Source organism: Myotis davidii, unplaced genomic scaffold (genome assembly GCF_000327345.1).
Source record: "Myotis davidii unplaced genomic scaffold, ASM32734v1 scaffold1529, whole genome shotgun sequence".
Lineage (NCBI taxonomy): Eukaryota > Metazoa > Chordata > Mammalia > Chiroptera > Vespertilionidae > Myotis > Myotis davidii.
This window is the reverse complement of record NW_006300361.1, coordinates 423,751-443,177: the sequence shown is the minus strand read 5'-3', so window position 1 is coordinate 443,177 and position 19,427 is coordinate 423,751.

Below are 19,427 nucleotides of genomic sequence, written 5' to 3'. Positions count from 1 at the left end.
CTTGGCTTTTTATTTTCCACTTCCCCCAATCCTCCACTAAAGCCTTTTCGTTTATTGGACTTTCCAAACTTGCTTTTTTATTCATTATCTGGGAAAAGATCTTTGAGACCTCCAATGCAGTTTCATGTGTGCCAAAGAAAAAAAAACGGATACTCCTTTGTTGGAGGCTCTTCTGCTCCCTCTGGGTGTTCACCAATGTGTGTTGGCCAGTGCCCATAGCGCTTAGTTTGCCAAATACCACATCATTGGACCTGGACCTGCGAGGCCGTGGATTCCCCATGCAGGACCACACTTTCCAGACATCCTTGCTCATCCTTGGTCACCCCAAACAGGCTGTCGGACACCAGGGATAGAGGGAATGCCAGATGGGCACAGGGTGTATAGGGCTTCCTGGGTTATGTAGTACTCCTCCCATTCATTCATTAAATCCTTTTTGGTTTGTAGGAATTTCCAAACTTGTCTTTTTACTCATTCTATGGGAAATGGTCTTTGGGACCAAAATGCAGTTTCATGTGTGCCAAAGAAAAAACAGGATAGTCCCTTGCTGGAGGCTTCTCCACTCCCTCTGGGATTTCACCAGTGTGTGGTGGCAAGTGCCGGAAGCACTTAGTTTACCAAATACCACATCACCAGCTCTGTCCTGGCGAGACCGTGGACTCGCCATGCAGGACCACACTTTCCAGGACATCCTTGGTCACCAATCTCTGTTGGTTAGTGTGGGTACCCCTTAGTTGGGCAAATACCACATCAGCTGCCTCTTCCTCGTGAGGGTGTGGACTACCATGCAGCCCTACCCCTTCCAGGTCATCCTTGGTCATCCTAGGTCACCCCATACAGGCCTTCTGACCCGGGGTGTAGAGGGAATGTCAGATGGGTGCAGGGTGTGCACCGGTTGCTGGGTTATTTTCTACTTCCCCCAATCCTCATTAAATCCTTTTCGTTCATTGGACTTCCCAAACTTGTCCTTTTATTCATTATATGGGAGAAGATCTTTGGGACCAGAAATGCAGTTTCATGTGTGCCAAAGAAAAAAACAGGATAGCCCTTTGCTGGAGGCTTGTGCACTCCCTCATGGCGTTCACCAGTGTGTGTTGGCCAGTGCTGGTCGCTCTTAGTTTGCCAAATCCTACTTCACCTGCCTCGTACTGCTGAGGCTGTGTTCTCCCCATGCAGCCCTACCCCTTCCGGTCATCCTTGGTCATCCGTACTTACCGTGGTTACCGCACACGAGCTGTCTGACCCGGGGTGAAGAGGGAATGCCAGATGGGTGCAGGGTGTGCACGGGTTGCTGGGTTATTTTCTACTTCTCCCATTCCTTCATTAAATCCTTTTTTTTTTATTGGACTTTCCAAACTTGCTTTCTTATTCATTATACGGAAAAAGATCTTTGGGATCAGAAATGCAGTTTCATGTGTGCCCAAGAAAAAAACAGGATACTTCTTTGCTTGAGGAATCTCCACTTCCTCTGTGAGTTCACCAATATGTGTTGGCCAGTGCGGATAGCGCTTAGTCTGCCAAATACCACATTCCTGCCCTGTGTTCCCGAGGCTGTGGACTCCCCATGCAGGACCATACTTTCTAGGACATCCTTGCTCTTCCTTCGTCACCCCAAACAGGCTCTCTGACCTGGGGCATAGAGAGAATGTCAGATGGACACAGGGTGTGCATGGCTTTCTGGGTTATTTTCTACTTCTCCCAAACCTCCATTAAATCCTTTTCGTTTGTTGGAGTTCCTAAACTTATGTTTTTACTCATTATATGGGAAATGATCTTTGGGACCAAAATGCATTTTCATTTGTGCAAAAGAAAACAAAAGGATTCTCCTTTCCTGGAGGCTTCTCCGCTCCCTTTGGGAGTTTACCAATGTGTGTTGGCCAGTGCTGGTCGCTCTTAGTTTGCCAAATACGACTTCACCTGCCTCGTACTGGCAAGGCTGTTGACTCGCCATGCAGCCCTACCCCTTCCAGGTCATCGTTGGTCATCCGTTGTTACTGCACACGAGCTGTCTGACCCTGGGTAAAGAGGGAATGCCAGATTGGTGCAGGGTGTGCACGGGCTGCTGGGTTATTTTCTACTTCTCCCATTCCTTCATTAAAATCTTTCTGTTTGTAGGAATTTCCAAACTTGTGTTTTTATTCATTATTTGGGAAAGATCCTTGGAACCAAAAATGCAGTTTTATGTGTCCCAGAGAAAAAAAGAGGATACTCCTTTCCTAGAGGCTTCTCCACAACCTCAGGGTGTTCACCAATGTGTGTTGTTCAGTGCCAGCAGCCCTCAGTTTGCCAAATACCACATCACCGGCCCTGTACTGGGGAGGCCGTGGACTCCCCATGTAGGACCACACTTTCCAGACATCCTTGCTCATCCTTGGTTACCCCAAACAGGCTGTCTGACACGGGGGATAGTGGGAATGCCAAATGGGAGCCCGTCTTATTGGTACAAACCTTTGCTTTACTTCCATGATATGTTGAATGCCGTGTTATATTGTGTCCCCAGACTCAAGGGTGCTATGATAAGTGGAATATAAATCCTGATTCCAGAAATATATCTAAATGCTCATTTCACAATACATGCAATCTTCCAGTGTAATGTTTTTCTAGAATGCAAAGTTCAGGGAAAAAACCTTAGCTGAGAAAGTTTTCAGGCAGAGAATCATATGTGCTTTAGGTTGGAGACTCATCTGTGCTGCATGTAGCCATAACAACATAACCAGTTCTGTGGAAACAGAGTTTGTTACACATTTGCCCTCCCGTCAGTGACCATATAGCACATTCATAATTTGGTTTCCACCAGGACTTTCCTGTTATGTTCACAAAGATTGTAATTAGTATGACCGGACATATTTGGCATACTATCTTCTATCTATACTAATAAAAGGGTAATATGCTAATTATACTGGATAGACCAGACGTCATTCTGATGTCCTTCCTGACAAAGCGGGGGCCTGGGCAAAGCCGCCTGAGGTTCTGAGTGCCTGCGCCTGGCCAGAGGTAGGGAAGCCCAGGTCCCGGTTGCCTGCCTGTGGCCAGAGGAGGGAAGCCTGGGTCCCAGGTTCCAGAGGAAAGCCGTTGCCAGCAGCCAGGGGAAGGAAGGCCTACTCTTGCATGAATTTTCGTGCATCAGGTCTCTAGTAAATATTTAAAAGGCTAATATGCTAAGTGTCCAATTGTCCAGGTAGTGACATCACGTAGCAACGCCTGACTTTCTCTCCCTAGTGACTAGCCTACTTGGAGTTTCTTCAGCCCAGGAACACCCAAGTGGAAACATTTTACACTGTAACCAAATGTCTGTGAAGAATTTCCCCATGCCTCATCTCATTTGATCCTCACAGAAGTCCTGGAGTAGGTAGATAGACTCGGTGGAATCCTATTTTCTTTTCATTAGCTGGAAAACGGAGATTTAGAAAGCTTAGAAACTTGACCCGACTGAAAAGAAGTAAGAAATGGTGGACCTTGAAAATGACTTCAGGTGTTCTCAGTGCGCAGAATACAGTTAAACACTGCTGCAGTTAAATATTTTACCCTTTGTTCTCCCTGTGTGATCTACAATAATATTGTGCTTCGTGTTGATATTTACTGCTGTGTTGCTGACAATTGCCTGAAAGAGAAGTTGGGGTGTTTCACTAGGCTGGAAAAAATTTAGCTACATCAGAAAGCAGGTCTAATTAAGCAAGTTTATTTTGTATCTATACAAGGCTAAGTTGACTCACGCATGCATGATACATATAAAGAAAGCTCTTGCTGGCACCGATAGCACGCGTGTTTTTTATCAATTGTGAATTTGGTTGACACTGCTATTATAGAGACAGGGTGAGTAGCAATCCTATATAATAATAGGCTAATATGTAAATCAACCAAACGGTGGAATGACTGGTCGCTGTGATGCACACTGACCACCAGGGGGCAGATGCTCAACTCAGGAGTGGCCCCTTGATGGTCAGTGCACTCCCACAGGGGGAGCACCACTCAGCCACAAGCTGGGCTGATGGCTGGCTGGCAAGCGCAGTGGTGGCAGGAGCCTCTCCCACCTCTGTGGCAGCACTAAGGATGTTCCACTGTGGCTTAGGCCCACTCCCTGCAGCTTAGGCCCGCATCCCCTCAGGGCTCCCAGACTTCTAAAGGATGCAGGCTGGGCTGAGCTCCCCCACCACCACCGCACCCCCGTAGTGCACAAAGTCATGCACCTGGCCTCTAGTATTAAAATATTTCTTCTAATTTCCTTTCAATGTGCACAAATTCATGCACCAGGCCACTAGTATATGACAGAAGTACATTGGAAGAAAAGTCTGGCAATATATAACCTCATATTTCATAGAGTAGAAATAATCTGGGAATGAGGATACTGTGTCAATTTGCATGAGTCTTCTGAGTGTAAATTTAGATAGAATGTGATTCATGACTCTTCTATCTGGTCAGTTTATGATGACTATCAAAATAGTTTTTTTATTTTAAATTGGAGAATGCAGTGCTGTGTCTTCAGATGACTTTTCCTTTCTTTCTGTCTTGTCCCTTATACTTGATTTTTTTATGTTAAGGATTTTGAATCAAATATAAAGAAGTTTTACTTTTACAGCCACAAATTTATGTAATCAGTAAGAAGCAGATGATAGGTAATGTAGTGGAATAACCATGTGAGAGGAAAAAAATGTTTCCACGCAAAATTTAGTAGTTCCTCTAGTGGGGTGGGGCCACAACATTAGTGACAAAGAAACAGAATTTCCAGAGGATGAGGCCCAGAAATCAGGATTTTAAAAAGATTCCCAGGTGATTCTAATGTGCAGCCAAGGTGGAGAACCACTGCTCTAGGTGGTAGCAAATGATTGCATTTTATACATTTATTATTATATAGAAAATTCCCACTTCTAAAATTAGAAAAACAATTCTGGAAAAGTAAAAGAAAACACTGTTACCTTAAAAGCTCGACGTAAAATCAAGAGGCTACTATCACCTCTCGTAGGAAAAAATAATTCTAAATTAGGTAAATTCCTTAAAAAGGGAACCGGTGCTGTTGAAACTAGAAAGAAAGGGAAATCCTTGGAAACTTCTACCCTTATGCTTGCAAGTTGAAACCACGTTTACTGAAACACCCCCAGAAGATCCTTTTCAGCCCCCCACCCTACCTACCCTCTACTTTCCCCTCCTCCACCATCTTTGTCTTCAGATGGGCAGAAGCCATGTGATGCTCAGGCTTTGCCTCTGGAGCCATTTTTTAATCTTTGCCCAGGAAAATCTGCTGCTTTAAAGACTTTTCAGGGTCATTCTCTTTACTTGTGGAATCATAGTTTTTCTTTGTGTTTTGCATTATTGTACTGTGGGTTTATACATGTCTATGTATGCTTCTTATAGATACATCATTAGATGGTACTGCCAAAATGTTTTGATTTGTAAATTCAAATTTAGATTATAAAAGAGTCCTATTTAATTGGCTTAAAACAAATGAGTACTCATACAGATAGGAGAAGTAACAGAAACTAACACAATTGCTTTTAAAGTGCACATGAGGCAGGATTAATCTTTAGTGAAGAAAAATTACCTTAAGGATGTTGGCTTAATTAAGGACATGCAGCTGTTCACTGTTCTCTAGCCTTGGAGCTAGCTGACTAGATGGAAAACCAGGGTAATAAGGTGGAGACTTTAATGTGTCCTTTTGCAAGGTTACAGGGGCATAAGATGCCTCAGTTTAAGATCCAGACACTTGTGATAAAGCCTGAGTAGGATGTAATGGTGATTTTAAATGATTACACATAAAGAATAAGATGTGTGGCTCTGGATGGTTTTCTCAGTGATTAGAGGGTCAGCCCCACACACCAGAGAGTCAGGGGTTTTATTTCTGGTCAAGGGCACATACCTGGATTTCAGGTTTTATTCCCAGCCCTGGAGATACAAGAGATAACCAATCAATGTGTGAGATATATATATAAAATGTTTTCCTCTCCCCTCTTCCTCCCTCTTCCTCTCTCTCTCTAAAAAAAGATGTGTTTGGTAAAAGAAGGTACGAGGAATGGAAATACATTTTTATTGAAGACAAAGTAATTTTGTTCTAAAGTAAATGCAACATGAAAATAAGACAAGATGAAAAGGTTTATGAAAGATGCAAAATGTTTGTGTATGTTGTAGAAGGTTCATAGAAAAGGAATCTTGAAAAAGAAATGTATGGTCAAACTAAGACTGGAACAGATTTTTTTGTTTTCACTAAAAGTATGCTGATACAGAACTGGAATTTGAGTTTCAGTTAAAAGGACAAAAATTTTTTTCTCTGCTATTGGTATGTTGTTCGTATGAAATTATAAAGGGAATCTCTCTTTACAAAAGGAGGAAATAAGACTAATGAGGCCTATCTGATGTTAGGAAAGTGAATTTCAATCTTCTTGCCCTCCCTCAAGGATAAAAATGTATTAATGATGATTCATGTGTATTCTATGTATTCTCATTGGGTAGAAGCATTCCCATCTTGAAGGGTTACAGCCATAGCAGTTACTAAAATATTTTTAGAAAGGATTTTTCCAATTTGGAAAAATCCCTGCAGAGTCCCATAAGGAAAGGGGAACTCATTTCACTAGACCCGTGGTCGGCAAACTGATTCTCTCGAGCCACATGCGGCTCTTTGGCCTCTTGAGTGTGGCTCTTCCTAAGCCTTAGGAGTACCCTAATTAAGTTAATAACAATGTACCTACCTATATAGTTTAAGTTTTAAAAATTTGGCTCTCAAAAGAAATTTCAATCGTCGTACTGTTGATATTTGGCTCTGTTGACTAATGAGTTTGCCGATCACTGCACTAGACAAATTCTACACCAGGCTAGTAAAACTGGGCTGATACCGTAGGATTGCTGTTGCGCTTATCATCTCCAGCCTCTGGTTTTATAGAACAAATTGACAAGACAAGTAAAATTCAATTGGTAAAACTTACTGAATCTGAATCTTTTAATCTGCCATGGCCTAAAACTCTTCCCGTGGTATCACTTAATTTAAGATGTATTCCTTTTGGTAAATGTCAATTGTCCTCTTCTAAAATTGTTACTAGAAGACCTACCTGTGAAACTGGATCAGAGACTATGCAAACCTGTCTTATGAAGGAGACCTTCTGACTTATTAAAAAGAATTTCAAATGCTCTTGAAATTCACACAAGCTTGTAGTTTTTCCACAGAGCACTCTGGGAGACAAAGACACTGAACATTATGGCCTACAACCTAGATCCATCAAAAAGGACATCTCTACAAGGACTCACTCCAGCAAGGCTGGACCGTACTGGGTATTGTTAACTAATCCCTGAATTGCAAGGTTAAAAAGGTATTAATAAATAAATGTATGTTTTTCATTTTATTTGTGTGTGTGTGGTAAATATTAGTTTTATTTAACCAGTTTTCATAGCTGAATATTTATTCTATAAAAACTTTGCAGATTGTACAGTTTATATATATTTCAAATGACTGATTGAAAAAGTAGGTCCTACAGATGCAAAAACACTGCACCAAACAATTCAAGGTAAAGGCAGATTTATATGCTATACAGTTCTCCAAACAACCTAGGTATGTGCCCTGACTGGAAATCGAGCTAGCAACCTTTTGGCATACAGGATGACTCTCCAATTAAGCAAGCCACCCAGCCAGACCTGCCCAGTACCTTTTTAGAGTCTGTACTAGAAGGGAAAAGTAAGGAAAACAAACATTATTCCAGACTTTTCTGCCACCCCAAACCAGCAAAACATACTTTTTTAAATACAGTACAAGCCAAAAATAACGAAAATTAAAGCTTCAAAGAACAGTCTAGATCTCACCACTATACTTTCTTAATTTTGTGTATATTAACTACATAAAATAATGACATTTGGACAAAGAAGGGTAGTTGTTTTTTTATTTTTAGATTGATAGTACTTAAAACCCACTGAAAATGAATAGCTTGGATATGTTAAGTCCTGCTTCCAAGCATGAGCTAAGAGTGAACTTGGCTCAGGCTGTGAGGTCCCCCTTGGAGGCACAGGTGTTCTGCTCTACAATTCCAGTGTCATCAGAAGCCAATCAAAACTCATCGATCTTCCTCTGAAAATATTTCAACATGGAGTCCATTCCTTGGGCAGAGCCCCAGATTTTCTTCAGCACTTCACACCTTTCGTTGGCTTGCTCCAAGTCCATCTTCATGTTACAGCGCACAACTGGATTACATGACGTAAACTCCTTAATGCAAACCATGACTTCTTGGGTGGAGGTCCTGGGCCAGAACACCTAAGAGATGGCTGAGGGGAGCAGTGGGCTCCACTCTTGGTCAATGCTTTTTATTTTAAAAGGCTCCCAAACCTGCACCTCACTCACTTGATAATATATTATCACACCCTAGCTTATAGGAGACCTCAAATTAAAGTTATCTAGAACAGAAAACCACTCAGACAAAAAGCAGATGGCATTCAAAACAGATGGCTTTTCCCAGGGTCCAGGACTGGGCTAGCCAACTTCTATGTAAAACTCTTATTTCATAGTTATTTTAACATTTATTTCTTGGATATTTTAACTTAACTCTCTCATGATAAGCTGGTCACTTTTATTTCTGTTTTTTTCTTTATTTTATATTCTTGTTATCCTTACCCAAGGATATTTTTCCATTGATTTTTAGAGAGAGTGGAAGGGAGAGGGAGAGACATGGAGAGAGAAACATTGATGTGAGAGGGACACATCGATTGGTTGCCTCCAGCATGTGGCCCCTACCAGGCTAGGGTTGGAGCCTGCAACTGAGGTACATGCCCTTGACTGGAATCGAACATGGGACTCTTCAGTCCTAGGGCCAACACTCCATCCACTGAGCCAAAACTGCTAGGGCATCTTCCTGTGTTTTAAATTGTGTGTTCTAGTTACTCCATGTAATTAACTCTTGACTATACAGTACTTCCTGATTTTTGCTGTTTTAACCCATACAAATGGGAAACCTTGGGCATAGATGTATTATTATACAATGCTTTCAAACTTTAACCTTCTCATGGACCCTATCTGAATGTTGGATTGCCATCTGATGCCAGTTTCTGCCTCTGGTCAAACCTGTGATTTCATAGTTATTTCTGTTAGCAATTTCTCAGCCGACCCTAACTTTAGTATTGGTTTCACTAAACCACACCTTCTGAAACTTACCATGTTAAATTGTAAAAGGCAGTAACACATTTCTCCTGTGTCTACCTAAACCCACACTGTGCATTGGCCACACTCTTCTCTAGGTGGGACCCAACCATCTCCCAGAGTTGAATTAGTCACTAGCAACTCCTTATCACATTGCTAAATGCCTTGAATATGGTTGCACCTATTTCAACCCTGACTACTTTGGAAACTCCCCTTTGTAATGTCATCATGAGTGAAATTAGCTCACGCTGTCATGAACCTAAATGTTCACCCCACAATGTTCAAACATACCAGGCAGGACTTTCAGAGGGATGTTCAAATCAGACTGAGTTCTGGTTGGAAAATGTCATCTCCCTTCCTGTTAATGAATGTTTAAATGAAAAAACTCTTGCAGGCACTCTTTGTGCCCCTCACAGGTTATATTTTTGTCTGTATATATGCAAATGAACCTTGGGCATTTGATTGGATAGTTGGAGGCTGACTGGGCACTGCCTTTTGGGTCATTTGACATCCTTTTTTACTGTCCTCAAAATGATAACAGCCACTCCTCCAAGTTCTGATCAGAGGTAAAAAAAAAAAAAAGAGGGGGAGGGTCTTATTACTGCTAGATTACTAGCCTGATGAGGATCCCTCTGTTTATGAAGATGACCCTTTCTGTGGGATCTGACTTGCCAGCAGATGTTTCAGGAGATGAGGGTAATCGCTGTCTCAGAATTGTATTTCCATGGGGTGGCCTTGGTACTTAGGCTTAATTAGATATAATGCAAAACCTAACTAGAACCATCAATCAAATTGCTTGCTCAACTGTCAGAACCACTTGAGCCCAGCAAACATCTTCAGAGGTGAGTAGTGGATGAGAACAGAATCGCCCTTGGGCTCAGAGCCCAAGGAGGAGGTTGTGCCATAGCCAGTGCCTCCTGCTGCAGCTGGATAATTCTTCCCAGGTAGAATTAGAAACCAAAAACCTTGCCACACCCCTTAAGGGCATTCCAGTTTTGCTTGCTAGTGTCTATGGCTGGTTAAGATGTAAATGTTCTGACATTTTTTAGCTGTTCCCAACTGGGCTCAGAGCTATTTTAAGGTCTGGATTTCAAATTGTTTTGCTTATTGTTATTCTAGTCTGTTCTCTATAACCAAATGTTTAAAACCTACTACAAAAAAACACACACATGTGAATAATAGTTACACAAAGGATAGAAATGATTCATCAAGCCACTGTATTCCCTCCATGTGTGTAATTCATGATGGTCGGAACCTTTACTTGATGCCGAATATCTTTTGTCAGTTACCCATGATTTCTCTTAAGAACTATGTTGTTATTGTTGTTCTTTAAGAGTTTCCAAGTTGTTCTAGCTGCTTTTATAAGAGATTGTGAATGTTGAGTTTGGCAGGTACCTGAGAGACCTCTTGTAAAGCAAATGGCTCTGGTTGCTCTATTGGCTACTGCCCTGCCACAGGAGTCCCACCGAGGGACTAGATGGAACCAGAGCAGGTAGCTAAGCCACTCTGGCACCGCATGGGACAAACTTACCTGATCAATCATCAGCGCTGTTGACAGGTTCTGATCAAAAGAGGGAAGATGTAAACCCTGAAGGGAAAAAAAGATACCTACTAAGAAGGGCTCCTGGTGGCTTAACAGGGCTCAAATTTTAGTAAGACAGAGCCTAGCAGTCATTTCTGCACAGGAGCCTCTCACACAAACTGCACTTCATGGAGAAGCTGGCACTGAACTGCCCGCCTCTGCACTGAACTGGCTGCCTGCACTGTGTTTCTGTCATCTTCACTGCACCCCAAATGGGGATTCTTGTTGGCTTTGAATTGGTGCCAACTACTGTTTGACATTCCCTAAGATACCGAGAAATATTCTCTGGCAGTGTACAACTTGTCCTCTTCCTTTGCTGGGGCAGCATTGAGGGCAGTGAGCCACCCGTACTGGGGCCATTATTAGCCTCCCCGACCAGACCAGCTCCACCAAGGGCAGGAGAGCTGGCCGCTTCCCGAAAGGCTCCAGCTCATACCCACCCAGCTCTTCAGGCGACTCGATGGCCCTTGAATTCTTACCTGTTTTTTACCTTGTAATATCTATATATATTATAAGTTTTCTGAAATTATTTTTGGAATGAAATAAGGTATAAACAAAATAAAAATGTTTGTTTCCCTTTCTGTTTCCTTGGAAGTATCTTTTATTCTTAATTTTTTCTCTCCTAGAGCAGCAGGATTCCCCAGAAGCAGAGCAAACATGGTAGGGTGCTTTTGGACAGGCCTATGACAATTGAGACTGAGCACATGAACTGTTGAAGGAAAGACTTGAGTTTCTTCATCCACTGCTGAATGCAAAGGTATTTTGGATTGGGATATAATCCGATGGGCAGGATTATAGATAATTAGAATTTCACTCAGTGAAAAGAGTTTATGTGGTGAGCACAGTGTATGATTTAGGGAACAGGGCTGAAGGGGATGACTGGGGCTGGGAGTGGGGAGTGGGGTAGATGTGGGGGTCCTGAGGGCAGGCGTGCCAAGGAGCTGGGGACTATAGAGGCAGAGTACCGTAATGTTGATTATGTGGGCATTCAATATTCCAGGATAAATTCGAATAGAGGAAATAAGTCCATAGTAGTTTAAGTTATCTGCCTGATAGGTTGGCCAGTCAATTAGTACAGCATTAAAGATGGGAACAAAGCAAGGCCTGGACTGGAATGGACCTTCAAAATATATATATTTAAATAATGGTTTTCTTTTTTTAAAATATATTTTTATTGATTTCAGAAGGAGAGATAGAAACATCAGTGATGAGAGAGAATCATTGATTGCTGCCTCCTGCATGTCTCACACTGGGAATTAGGCCTGCAACCCAGGCATGTGCCCTGATTGGGAATCAAACTGTGACCTCCTGATTCATAGGTCCATGCTCAACTGCTGAGCCATACCAGCTGGGCCACACCTGTATTTTGATCTTTTCATTGTATCTTCTCTGGAATCTTCCAGCAGACTGCTGAGTGCTTTCTTTGTTTCTCTTCATCCTGCAAGTCATCTGTGCATCGAGAGCTTATACCTGAGTAGAACCCTGACTGCAGGAAGAAAGGGAACCATGTGGGCACCCAGTGAGAGCATTATCTTGATGGTTTGACTCCCCAGACAACGGCACATACACTTTCGATTTTCTTACTCTTCAGTAAAGTTCAGAAATTCTCACATCGTAGGGAGCCTAAGAATTATTTTGTGGTAGTACAAAATACAGGGGTTGACAAAAGTAGGTTTGTAGTTGTGAGTATACAAAACACAATTTATTCTTGTATTATTTATTAATTATTGTATTATTTATTTGTATTACAACTGCAAACCTACTTTTTCTCACCCCTGTATACCATTTGTTACACAAGGCATTTTCAAAAGTGATTTTTACTGTATGCAAGATTTGCTTTACATGCTGAGTTTAGTTGACTAAATCCCAAGTACACTTCTCTGTAGGCCTAAAAACATCATTATGGCACAAAGGGTTGAAGCTTGTAAGGTTGGGGGTGGTGATAAAAAAATTTTGATTTGGGAGGAGTAGGAAATTGAGCAAATACAAAGAACAAGGTAGAAAAACAATCGGCATTAACCGCACCACTCCAGAGATGACAACTATTAATAGTTTGGTATGTATCGTCGCAGTTTCATTTATTTAATAAAAACAGGATAATAATGCACATATTCTACACCATGCCTGCTAATCTGGTTAGGCTTACAAACATTGTGCACCATCTCAGGTTTCTTTGACCATTTCCTTATTTCCACCCATTTGGTTAGTGCCTGACCTGCACTAGTCACCCCTTCACATTCAGACTGAGAAGAATACCTCACTGTGGGACGTGGGGTCTAGCTTCTTGAGTAACTGCCCAGGGACTATGAGCTACTACCAGGGAACAGAGGAAATGGGAGCTTGGAAGGAGCGAGTCAGATAGATTTTTCCTTCTTTCCCTCTCCTCTGGAATGCTTTTAAGTGCAAGTCCTCCTAGCAAAACTTTTAGAGAAGTACTGTGTGCTGAGTGAACACATGCTAAGTGGCCTGCTGTGTCTCTTCTTGGCTCCTTGTGAGGCAGTAATCATGCTAAGTAATGCATCAAACTGTGTCTTTCCTTACCTTTTTTCTTTTTTCCGTCATCCTCACTGCCCTAACTTTGTACCTCCCAGATAGAGTTTAATATCTTAATCCTTCCCTCAGGTTCTGATTTCTACATGACTTAGGACAATGATGGTGAACCTATGACACGCGTGTCAGAGGTGACACGCGAACTCATTTTTTTGGTTGATTTTTCTTTGTTAAATGGCATTTAAATATATAAAATAAATATCAAAAATATGTCTTTATTTTACTATGGTTGCAAATATCAAAAAATTTCTATATGTGACACGGCACCAGAGTTAAGTTAGGGTTTTTCAAAATGCTGACATGCCGAGCTCAAAAGGTTCACCATCACTGACTTAGGATAAGGTGGAATAAGCTCCATTAAATATTGTGCAGATTTTCTTAAATTATTAAAGAATTTTGGCATCCTAAATTATCTCTATTAAGTATTATTTTAATAACATCCCCTATTGAGGATCAAGCCTGTAACCCAGGCATGTGTCCTGACCAGAAATCGAACCTGGGACCCTTCAGTCCCTAGGCCAACACTCTAACCACTGAGAAAACTGGCTAGGGCAATTTGTCACTTGTGGTTTTTTTTCCTTTATTGATTAAGGTATTACATATGTGTCCTTATCCCCCTATTGCCCTCCCCATCCCCCCACTCTTGCCCTCACTCCCATGGTGTCTGTGTCCATTGTTTAGGATTTGTCATTTTAAAGGTTCCCAGAGAGTCATAGGCATTCATGAGATTTATCATTAGCTTTTCCTTCTCTTCATGACTGGGATTCTGAACTATTTTTGAATTAAAGGGAGAAACCCTAGAATGCATTATCTCCAATAGTTTGATCTTGAGAAAATGATAATAACATTTACTTATATAAACTTCCACAGGGGAACAGAAAATTTATCCTTTCAATATCCTATATAATAAAAGGCTAATACGCAAATAGATCAAACAGCAGAACAACCAATCAATCAGTCACGATGACGTGCACTGACCACCAGGGGGTGTGTGCGGAACATGGTGAGCGTTGGCTATCTGGTGGTTACTGAAAATTCTTGGCTCCCACACGGCACTCACACCTACTGCTGGTGTTGGTCCCGATCACTGAGCGCCATCAGCAGATGTGAGCGGTGGCTGCCGGCCCTGATAGCCCCTGAGGGCTTCTCCACCTCTCCTGCTCCTGAGGGGTGATCAGGGCAGCAGCCACTGCTCACACTCACTGACGGCACTGGTCCTGCTCGCACCCACTGCTGGCGCTGGCCCCAATTGCTCCACACCGTCAGTGGGTGTGAGCAGAGCCGGTGCAGAGATGGGCTGAGACCCGCCCCTGTGCCTACCACAGCCTCTGGGCCCACAGTTCATTTCAAGGTGCATGAATTTGTGCACTGTGACCCTAGTATATCATAAAAATCTAGTTTCTCACTGTTTTATTAGTGTTCTTTGTGCTTGGTTTATAGATATTCATCAGTACCCTTAGGAAGAAGACCTGTGTTAACCTTTTTGGGAGTAACTTTTTAATTCATGACATTTTCTTGATCTCTAGGTAATTATTATTGTCTTATATGTTCTCCAGGCAATTTTTTCAAGACATGGACGGATTTGCCCTGTTTAGTTATACTTAAAGTCCTAGTTCATTCTCAGGATAATGGCCCAAATTAAGTGACAAGTATTGGACCACAACCTAGAGGAAACTAACCAGGCCACAACTCATATAAGCTATGACCTTGACTTCTACCTAGGGAACAAAAAATATTCTCTTTCCTTTGTCATACAAAGGGATTAAAGCGGGAGAGGAGAGGATTGTGTTGCTTGGATAGATTGTGTCATTTTTCCCAATACTAGCTCCTTTACTGATAAAAAATTGATGTCCTTGCTTATTGACAGTTAACTTGCTGGGCCTGCTACCTTGCAGGTAGAGTTTACAATACCACAACATTGACTTTAGGCTTGGACATCTGATGTAATTTACCCAATGGAATGTGAGTGGACATGATGTGTGCCATATCTGAGCATCACAAACTTCCATCATTTCTCTTGTTTGTCTTTTCTGCCCTTGAAATGGTTCTGTCCCCAACAGAGGCTGCTCCTTTAGTTTGGTCCTAAGAATGGAAGCACATATGGAATTGCAACAGCACACCTACAGGTGCCAACATATAATACGAGCAAGAAATAAATGATTATTGCCGAAACCGGTTTGGCTCAGTGGATAGAGCGTCGGCCTGCGGACTGAAAGGTTCCAGGTTCGATTCTGGTCAAGGGCATGTACCTGGGTTGCGGGCACATCCCCAGTAGGAGATGTGCAGGAGGCAGCTGATCGATGTCTCTCTCTCATCGATGTTTCTAACTCTCTATCTCTCTCCCTTCCTCTCTGTAAAAAATCAATAAAATATATTAAAAAATTATTATTGTTGTGATCCTGAGATTTTTGAGCTTTCCTGTTTTATGACAGAGCTAATACACTTGTTTTCTCAAGGTGTGAAGAGGGACCTTGGGATATTCTAGGGTAGGAAGTAGAAATCTTATAATCATGTTTTCCTATGTGTCTTCAAAACTACAAGGAATTTGAGAGATTATTTACGTTATTCGCTTCAAACTTTTTGTCCACAACTCAAAATAAAAATGAATTTTACAGTGCAACAGTACATTCAATCATATATGTTCATATATGTGTGGATACACATAGTATATATGGAAACATATACACAATATATGTGTAAATAGCTATACACATGGAAACAAATTTCAAGAAACAATCCTTACTCTCATGTGTACCCTAATGCTTTCTATTCTGGTTTATTTAAGTGTTTTTGGCATGCTGAATCAATTTTATAGTTCATGAATGGTTCGTGATCTGCAGCTCAAGAACCCCCACTGATTTAGAGAAAACCTTTCATTATAAAATGATGAAGAGCTGAAGGAGTGTATTCATTCAGTTACACTGCCATTATTTAGAACTTCACAAAATTTAGATGCACTTGTAAAGTTCATACACTCTAATATTTTTATCTATTTGTAAGGGAAGAATGGAGGCCACTCAGCTATGAAATAAAGAGAATTAAAGCTTGTCACTGCTTTACACGTGGAAACTGATACACAGGTATTAAATAGCCGCTGAACAAAAACCAGGGTCAAAAGATACACACATGAAAAAAACCCTGTAGAACTGCAGAGATTGGCCAGAACAAACCAAAGATGAAATCTCATAAAATGATAATATTAGGGCCGCAACCGGTTTGGCTCAGTGGATAGAGCGTTGGCCTGCGGACTGAAGGGTCCCAGGTTCGATTCCGGTCAAGGGCATGTACCTCGGTTGCGGGGACATCCCCAGTTAGGGGGTGTGCAGGAGGCAGCTGATCGATGTTTCTCTCTCATCGATGTTTCTAACTTTCTATCCCTCTCCCTTCCTCTCTGTAAGAAATCAATAAAATATGTTTTTTAAAAAAATGATAATATTAGGGTTAAATAAGTCTACATTCAATAGTTTTTTTTATTTTGTGATTTATACAGGGTGGGGCAAAAGTAGGTTTACAGTCATGAGTACGCATAACAGCTTATTCTTGTATTTATTGATTATTGTATTATTTTTCATACAATTGTAAATCTACTTTAGCACCACCCTGTATATGTCCATGAGAACTTCTGTTAATCATGTTGTTCAACTCTTCCATATCCATTCAGATTTTAAAAATTTACTTGTTCTATTAATTACTGAGACCTGTTTTAAATTAAATTTCCCAGTCTGCATATGGTTTTGTGTATTTCTCCTTGTTTTTTTTGTTTTGTTTTGTTTTTTTCATCAATTTTTGCTTTATTTTGGCACCATATTAGGTACAGATTTAAAATGGCTTTATCTTTCCAGTAAGCTATACCTTTGATCTGTATCTCTGGTCATACATTTAAATTTACATTATATTTTACTTACAGATTTTCTGATAGTACTATATCTACCCTAGCTTTCTTTTGATTAGTATTTGCATAGTGTATTTTTCCTATACTTATGCATTAACATTCCTGTATCCTTACTTTTACATATTGTATTTTAATTAAAATCTAGCTCTCTTGATTAATATGTGGTTTTCCTAAGAACCTTTGTTGTTTAACTGGGGCATTGGATCAATTTATATTTAAAGGAATTAATAGGTTTTGGTCTCACCCAATCATCCTCTTTTGTACTTTTTTATTGCCTTATTCCAGTTTGAGTACTTTTAAATCATTCTAATTCTTTTCTTTCCACTAGTTTTCTTTCAACATACTTCTTTTTCTTTTAGTAGTATGAGCTGTATCTGTGCTTCTCTGAGAATGAGTTTGGTGTTCACCATTTGCATCCATGGGAACGATGCCAAATACCTTTATTGTCATTCTGACCTTTCCCTCTTCCTTCCTGCTTCAGGATTTTTGTTTCACTTTGCTGCTAGGTAAGTCGCTGGGCATTTCAGATATTCTGCTTCTGTTTCACCATATGGACAGGTTAATGCCAGCTGGCCCAGACACACAAGCTTGCACAGTCACTTTGGTGGGGACCTTTCCAGGACCCCGAAAATTTAGGTGGATCCACAAATCTCATGAGTATTGGCGGGACCGCCCGGTAATCCATGGGTGTCTCTAGGGACCCACTGAGTGAGGTGCAGGGATGCCAGTAAAGGGAAGGCTAGTGCGGGGCTAGGATGTCTGTGTGAAGATACAACTATGGCTCCTTTTGGAAAACTCACCTAATTTATGGTATGTCAGGTTAAGCACTGAGTGCTTGCCATCGGCTGCTGGTGACGAATGCCCCATGCGTGCCATGGAGTGACTGTACAGACAGGCATTGAGGGCAGAGGTAGGGTCCTGCTTCCACTCACTGTTGGCACTTTTCACCCCTAGGCCCTGACACTAGTCTAGTTGTTCACGGCCAGTGTGACCTCCTTGGCGCCACTTGCCCAGAAATTTGGGGTACCCTAGGCATGGTGCAGGCAGGGATGCCTGTCGTGAAGACTTAGCCTGTCCTAATCTGAGCACCACCCTAGTGTGGGGATGCAGAGCTATGCACCTCCTGAGAGCCCACAGTCTGGAGAGGACAGGGAGGCTATAGGACATGGGGGGGGGCCCAGATGTGGCCCCTGTGAGAAAGCAGACTCTCTTGTCCCCTGTCCACAGATCTGGAGCCCACAGACCTCCTCAGTAGTGTCTTCTTCAGTTGTAGAAAATGCCCTAAAAGGAAGAAGTGTCACCTTCAGTTGAACTCCCAGCACCATTCCACTGTCTTCCTTCCCCACTGCTGACTTCTAAATGTGTAACTCTCATGCAGTAGTGCTCGCGACCTGTGCACAGGGTCAGGGCGTCTGTGTCCCTGTCATGTTTCCTGGTTCTGAGGACCAGGTTCCTCTGAGCCCTGGGGCGGAGCCTGGGCCCCTGGACCCTGTAGGACCCACTGGACCAGGAAAAAGAAGAGGGGCCAAAGCCAGTGGGGGTCAGCCTCCCCAAAAGGGTGCTCCTAGGGACCAGCCAAAGTCACCCAGGACCCTGGGCCTGTGCAGCGTCTTCAATGGAAAATACTGCTACATATTTTTAGATTTTTGTTTTCCTTTCTTTCTATAGAAGACGTACAAGAAAGAAAAGAAAGAAAACATGATTTTCAATTGATGGTGTCTTTTGTAGAGAAAAAAAGGAACATCTAAAAATATGTAGCTTCACACATAAATCAAAATGTTTATAGTATATACCCCCTTCCTAATAAAAGCATTTATTAAAATGTTAATTTGGCAAAGCATCGGCCCTGAGAATAACTATCATAATACTTACATACTCACAAATTCTCAGATCTATAGTGTACTTTTATGTCAATGACATGTATTCATGTATTCTGACTGGCTTAGCAGATCAGGTGTGGACCTGTAGATCCTGAGCTTTGCCAACAATATTTCATTCCTTTTTACTTTTTAAATTAAATTTCATTGGGGTGACATTGGTCAACATGAACATATAGGGTTCATGTATGGATTACTAAGTTACAGAGTGTGTATATGGCACCAGCGTCCACCACCCAAAGTCAAGTCCTCTCCTGTCACCTTACATTAAGATCCCCTTCTCCCCCACTCCCTCCCTCTGGCAACCACCACACTGCTGTTTGTGTACATAAGTTTCAGTTTTATATCCCACATATGAGTGACAGCATATAGTTCTTAGCTTCTTCTGTTGACTTATTTCACTTCACATAATGTTCTTAAGGTCCA